The sequence below is a fragment of the Euprymna scolopes genome, chromosome 45, assembly GCF_053919585.1.
Source record: "Euprymna scolopes isolate OS-2025 chromosome 45, ASM5391958v1, whole genome shotgun sequence".
Taxonomy (NCBI): Eukaryota; Metazoa; Mollusca; class Cephalopoda; order Sepiida; family Sepiolidae; genus Euprymna; species Euprymna scolopes.
The window spans coordinates 58,439,091-58,446,927 of record NC_136526.1 but is presented as its reverse complement, the minus strand read 5'-3'; positions in this window follow the sequence as shown (position 1 = coordinate 58,446,927).

Sequence of the window (7,837 nt, the reverse complement as noted above, 5' to 3'; positions counted from 1 at the left end):
ATATTTTCAAAGGTAATGTCCAAGATCACTGCTCGGAAAAAAAAATCAAGCTAACGGAATTCTGTACGGTTGATTATGTAACGAAACCGAACGGAAGACACGAAAAACGAAACCATATATTTATTTTAGAAAATGCTTTAGTTTTAGCACTTATTATATTACGAAAAAAAAAAAAAAAAAGAAAGAAAACACTTCTTGCATTATCAAATAATAAAATAAATATTTTATTTAAAAAAAACAAAACAAAAGACCCTTTTGCAATATGCGGACACGGCAGTCATCTTTTTTTCTTTTTTTTTTTTTTTTGGTGTGTTTCACTAAACTGTCGCCAGGCGGCACTTCTCGGTCATAAATCATTTAAATTATTAATTTGTTGTTCATCCTTCAAAGTTGCTTTAATGAAAAAAAATGTTTCCTTTAAATTATTTGTTCAAAAAAACAAAAGGCGATTATACTTAAAAAAAAAAATTTTAAAAAAAAACCCTAATGTTGCTTTCATTACATTTTTATTAAAATTATACTTTTTTTCATTACATTTATTTATTATACTTTTTACGCAAATTTTTAAATAAATATTTTTACAATTATATATTGATACATTTTTATGCAATAAATGGTTTTGGTTTTCAAAAGTTTTTCTGTTCGGAAAAAAAAAACTCTTGTGGTGGTAGTGTACTTATTGATCCGTGCTTTTTTTTTTTTTTTTTTTTTTTTTACACAGTGATCACCACTTATCAAGGCCCGGAAGCCACTCAGGGATAAGGGTTATTGCAAGTACATCACGTTAGTGAGGAGATTTTATGAGGTGTTTAATTAGGGGGGCGGTTCATTAGGAATTTGTTAACATTAGACTTGAAGACATCCAAGTTGTAGTCCGGAGGGAAGCAGGCAGACGGAACAGAGTTCCACAGGCGTGCAGTTCTAAGAAAGAAGCTTTGCTCATGAAATCCGCGTTTTGATTTAGGCACAGATATAGAGTGGGGGAAATTTTTCACAGTGGATTCAGCTAGACGGGTGATTTTCGTGAAAGTTTGGCGAGGGGGGACCAGGGATTGGATTTCAGACGAGCACCTGCCATGAAAATAACGATAAAACAAGGATAGGCTCGCAACGTCTCTTCTGTGGGAGAGGGGTTGCAGGGTAGAGAAAAGGGCATCCCCCACTAAACCACGAAGTCTATTTTGTACTCTGTCAAGGCATGATAGGCTGTTTTTGGCAGCTCCTGCCCAGATATGGCAACAGTATTCCATCCTTGGCCGTACTTGGCTTTTATATAGATAGAGAATTGCATCAGTAGTGAGATATCTTCTGGAGCGGTAGAAGGATCCCACCATCTTTCCAGCGACCTTGGCAACAGACTTGATGTACGTGTTCCATTTCAGATCAGGAGTAAAGGTCAAACCCAGAAGCTTGTCAAAACACGGGGCCTCACCCAGACGAGAGCCATCCATCACAATTGATGCCAGCTGGGGATCAGAGCGTTGATGATGTAAGGATAGGAGTTTGGTTTTAGATGCATTAAAGGTAACTAGCCACATCTTCCCCCACTGAACCACGCGCTCGAGATCAGAGGAGAGAGAATCCGAGAGAACTTCGTCATTTACAGCCTTTGATGTGTTGCCGTAGATGGTCGTGTCATCAGCATAGATGTCAACGAATGATTTAAGTATGTGTTTAGGGAGGTCATTGATGTAGATCAGGAAGAGAGTTGGGCCGAGGATTGACCCCTGAGGGACTCCAGCATTTATATTGCAGGCCTCCGATTTTTGTCCATCTACCACTACTCTTATGAGCCTATCGGAGAGAAATGATTTAATGATTGAGAAAACATTTCCAGTTATACCGTAGCTGGAAATCTTGTGAAGTAGACCCTTATGCCATACTTTGTCAAAGGCCTTTGATATGTCAAGAGCAATTGCCCTAGAAAGGAAGCCTTTGTCAAGAGATTCACTAATCCTGTGGGATATAACCGTCAGCACATCTGCAGTAGATCTTGCAGAGCGGAAACCATATTGTGTGTCACTAAGAAGGTTGTTTCTGCTGAGGTGGTTGACTATTTCTCTATTTAATATTGATTCCAGTAACTTACTCATAACACAGAGAAGACTTATTGGTCTGTATTGAGAGGGAGATGACTTATCACCTGAATTCTTAAATACAGGGCAAACTGATGAGGTCTTCCAGGCGGTCGGAAAGCACTTCTCCTTAAGGCAGCGCTTAAATAGTTTCGTAAGTATGGGAGCAAGTTCTGGTTGAAGCTTTTTTAACACTATAATTGGGATGCCATCAGGGCCAGTTGCTTTACTGGAATCTAGGTTTTTTATTAGCTTGGCGACCTCATGCACGGATATTTGTATATTACCTAGCTTGTTCTGTGTTATAGGAGGAAATATGGGGAGTTGATGGCCTTCGTCGCATAGGGTAGAATTAGCTGCAAAGTTCTTTGCAAATAGTTTGGCCTTGTCTGACGCTGACGAGATAACCTCTGGTCAATTGATAATGGTTGGGATAGAACGCACACTTCTGTTCAGGATCCTATTTGTTATTTGCCAAAACTGGTGGGAACCAAGCCGCTGATCAGCTACCTTGGATTTAACAGACTGGGCATATAGCTCTCTTGCATTTTTTATTACTCTTTTACAGTGGTTGCTGGCAGTCCTGAAAGCAGCTTTAGTCTCAGTGCATCTATTACGTTGGTAGTTATGGAAAAAGTGATTTCTGTGCGCGATAGCAGCAGCACATTTTGGGGAGAACCATGGCTGGCTGTTAGGTTTTTGTTGGAATTTTTTTGATGGTATGAATTGGTCTATGCCTACAATTAACCATTCGGTCAGATCTGATACTATAGAGGACACTTCCTTTTTAAACATGGAGTGCAGAGGTAAATCAGATATGAATGTACGGAAGCTATCCCAGTCAGCCATAGAGTATCGGTATACAGTACGGTGGAGGGGTACGTCTGATGGCTTCTTACATTTTGTTTTTATCTTAACTGATACGACGGAGTGGTCGGAGGATCCTAAAGGAGAATGAACGGTACATGAACATAGCTCAGGGGAAGTTGAAAGAAAAAGGTCTAAGAGGCTTGCATATTGATTGGGTGTATCGGGCACACGGGTGGGTTCGCGAACAATCTGAGTGAGGTCATAAGCAATGGCAAAATCATGACAAAACCTCCCCTCATCATCTGTCTTATTTGAATGGGTCAACCATTCCACGTTATGGACGTTGAAGTCACCACAGATGTGGATGTTAGCCGAGGGATGTGAAGACAGTATGTGGTCTATTTTCTCAGATATGCTCTTAAAGATAGTAACTCCGCTGTTGTGGGGCCTATAGAGGGCAAATATAAATGCAGTGGTGTTAGCAAGTGCAACCCTGAAGCACATATAGGGTAAATTAGGATCTTCTCTAGAGATATCCCTGCCACATGGGAAGCCATCCTTAATGTAGGCACATATTCCATGCCCATGGCGATCTTGGGAGTCAGATTTAGCTGTTAAATTGGAGTATCCATTAATTATGAACTCATCTAGGGAAGTGGTCGGCCCTATTCCAGTTTCACATAGAAATAATATGTCCGGTTTCGTCTCCTGTAATTGGGTTTCAACCTCTGGAAGGTTGGAACGTAGACCCCTGATATTGGAGAAGGAGACCTGGTAGTAGGGGTCTACGCTGGAAGATGGGGTTCTAGGTTTAATCGAGTTTTTATTCTGGAGATATTTCATGTTGAGGTTTGGGGATTTGTGGAATAGGTCGGCATACTTGGTTAGAGCAGTACAGAGAGGGAAAGTAAGAGAGAAAAAGACAAATTTAAATAGTATTTTCAAGTTTAATTAAAGTTTTACGATATCTGTTTTTATTAAATTGTTAGATGAGAGAGCAAAATAGGTACAAAACACCCTCCCGTCCTCATGCAAAGAATGACCTTCCAAAAAATAACGTTATTATTTCAGCATGGATCATTAAGTGCATGAGTACCAATCTTGGGTAAATGTGTAGTTTAGCGGCGTAAATTATTTGACAAACAAAAATTTATAAAAATTTTTTATCTTTACATAAAACACATTATTAGACCCAAAGGCTGAAATAAAACCCGAAAAAATTTCATTTTTATTATTTTTTCTTGATATTTTATTAGACTAAATTCACGACATTCGAAGCCGTTGTATTGCTTTTAAAATTTGGCCTTTCTAAAGTTTGACAGATTGGCCTTTTTAAGGCTGCATTTGACCCTTTTTTATGCACTTTCATTCCAAAAAAAATATGGCGCCCAAAAACATGGTTCATGAAAGAAGGTAAAAAAGGCTAATCTGTCAAACATTAAAAAGTCCAAATTTTAAATGCATATCGATTGTCGTACATTTAGTCTAATAAAAAATGTCGAAAAAATAATAAAAATTAATTTTTTTTCGGGTTTTACTTCAGCCTTAAGTTCTAATAATGTGTTTACTATAAAAATATATAGTTTTTATAATTTTTTATCTGCCAAATATTACGCCGCTAAACTACACATTTGCCCCAATTTTGCTTGTTCCAAGAAGTGTTTAAACTAATTCTTCTGAATTTGCATAAGTGTGTTCTTATTTTGGTACTTGTACAGTTTAATCAAGACATAAAAACACGTTTTTTATGACAGCGCGGTGAAGTCAGCCATCTTTGAAATTTTTTAACACGTCACGGGGAGATAACTCAGTTTAAAGCGCCGGCACTCCCTCCCCATCTTTATTACTAGCTTCTCTTCCTAAAAATCGAACCTTTTACTCGGTATCATAACAAATTGGTTTTTCGCTGTAAAAAAAAAAAAAAAAAAAAAAAAAAAGGAACTACTTTATGAAATTAAGTGAATTTTTTTTCCAGAAAACTTAATTCCATAACGGATACGTACAATAATTTATTTTTATATTTTCACTTTTAATGTCTTGATTAAACTGTACAAGTACCCTTTCTTTTTTTGTTTCGTAATAAAACAAAAAATGTTAAAACTAAATTAATTCTTCTGAATTTGCTTTCTTTCATAATACGTAAGTGTTTCTTTCTTTTCTTTTGTTTCGTAATAAAACAAAAAAAATGTTAAAACAAAAGTATTTTTTTTAAATAAATGATTTCGTTTTACTTCTGAATCAAATTTTTGTTTTCTTCGATAATACATAAGTGTAAAAAACAATATCTGTTTCAAGAAAAATCACAAAATGTGTTTTAAATCGATATTTATTTAATAATGGACGAGTTTTCTCTACCAAGAAAAAATGAACGAGTTTTCCAGGTACGATTTTTCCGAGTACGATTTTTCCGATGACGAGTTTTCCGGGCACTGTTGCCAGCAGTCTATCATTCAATATCTTCGTGCGAGGTACATACATCATAAAGATTTTTCTTGAAAAAACATTTTTTGGGTTTGTATTACAGTACACGTAAATTCGAAAAACTTGTCAAAAAAAAAATATGTAACAAATAAATGTTATCAAGGGCAAGATAAGTTAATTTTTTACCTAACTGGATAATTTTTAGTGTTTTTATTTAATATAAAGTATTTATTTGGGTAGAAAAACATACAGTGTTTATCGATGTATTTGAAAAATGCAAATGGCGACGGACTCTGTGTTTAATAGACAAGTTTACGAAAATGAGTTAAAACTAAAAAACTATATAAAATACTGTTAGAAACCCACTCAATATATGTTACTGCAACATAGGCTGATAGATATTCAGTGGATTAGAAAGCGTCTTTCTTTTAGGATTCGGCTGCTTGATGTAACTGGAGCGGATCTACCTTCCATCCAGTTCAAGTCCTTCGCTGAAACTGAGAAGCAAACACACAAAATACAAAAAGCACGCAAAAAGCGAAACGATACATTGCAAACATAATCGGCTGATATGATTGGTCCAAAACAAATACAATGGGAGGCATGATGTAATTGTCAAATTTCTAACAGTAGATTGTTATGTATTATTATTAATCGGACTACTGTTCTCATCTTGAGTGTGATTTTCACAACGTTTCGGTGGATATAACCTCCACCTTCTTCAGGTGTATCTTGTCAAACTCGGGAATGTTTTTGTCGAACTCGAGAATATAATGCAGATGTTGACCTTCTGTGTAGAAACTACATACTTCATGATGGGATCTGATATATATCAGCAGGAAGAGGATCTGGCGATGGGATCACCATTGTCCCCAGTACTGGCCAATGCATACATGGAATACTTTGAGGAAATGGCATTAGGATCAACAGCACTAAAACCAACAATGTGGTTGCGATATGTAAATGACACATTCATACTCTGGCCCCATCAGGAAGATGTTCAAACGTTACTAGACCATGTGAACTCGATCCGTCCAACTATACAGTTCACGATGGAAAAAGAAAATAAAAATAAATTATCGTTCTGATAACTCGCACAGATCAGGGGTTTATGTCATCTGTATACCGAAAGCCAACTTTCACTGGACAGTATCTAAATTACAACTCCCACCATCCATATAATGTAAAGAAAGGAATCGTCCGTTGCCTACATCACCGATCAAAAGCAATATGTAGTAAGATCAGTGCATATCAAGAGAAGATAGACAGTTTAAGAGAAAACCTCCACCGAAACAACTATCCAGAGAGCATGACATCAGCTCCAAGAAATCTGGACCAAGTACTAAGGACACTACTCATAAACCCACCACAGTTTGTATACCAATATGTATACCGTATGAAGGGCTTGTCTGAAAAAAACTTCAACGAATATGTAATCCATATGACAGCAGGACAGTATTCAGGACTGATTCAACTCTCCGGAAACAGCTTGTGAGAGTCAAGACCCCCACAGAAAAAATCATGACTAAGAACTGTGTATATGAAATTCTATGTAAATCTGAAAAACTATACAAAGGCGAAATGTGTCGTCTATTGAAAGTACGGCAAGAAGAACACCAAAAAAGCCATAGTACGTGGAGAGACTGAAAAATCAGGTATAGTTGACCATATCTGGAAAGAAAAGGGAAGCCATCTACCATTATGAGACGAAGTAAAAATTATAGACAGAAGAACGGTAGAGAGTAAGACGACTGAAAGAAGCAGCACATATGCTGGGAAATAAAAGGATGGAATACTGTTGCCACATCTGGGCAGGAGCTGCTAGACAGGACTTGGCCTGCCTTGATAGAGTTCAAAATAGACTTTGTAGCCTCGTAGGAGATGTCCTTTTCTCTTCCTTGCAACCTTTATCTCACAGAAGAGATGTTGCGAGTTTGTCTCTGATGTATCATTATTTTCATGGAAAGTGTTCGAATGAGCTTCAATCTATGGTCCCCCCTCGCCAAACTTTCACAAGAAACACTTGTCTAGCTGTAAACACTATCAATAATTCCCCCCACTCTTTATCTGTGCCTAAACCTAAACGTAGATTCCATGAACAAAGCTTTTTTCTTAGAACTGCACGCCTGTGGAATTGTCTTCCGTTTTCCTGCTTTCCGGCTGACTACAATATGGTTGTCTTCAAGTCTAACGTAAATAAGTTCTTGATGAGCCGTTCCATATAAGTTATCAACTTTACCAAATTTTCATTACTAATGATTACTATAATGTCCAATTTCTACTGTACACTCTTTAACCTTTATCTTTGAGTGGCCTCTTGGCCTTGATAATGTTGTGATGCCTGTGTAAAAAAAAAAAATAACCAAATGCTAAGTAGACCTAGTAAAGAATTCAATACGAGTTTGGAACCAGTAATTATAAACAATAGATAATATATGCAAGTATAAAAAAAATCATTGATATATACAAGTAATAAGTATAGAGATAGATATACATAAATATATATTAATACTTAGTAATAAAATGGTGAT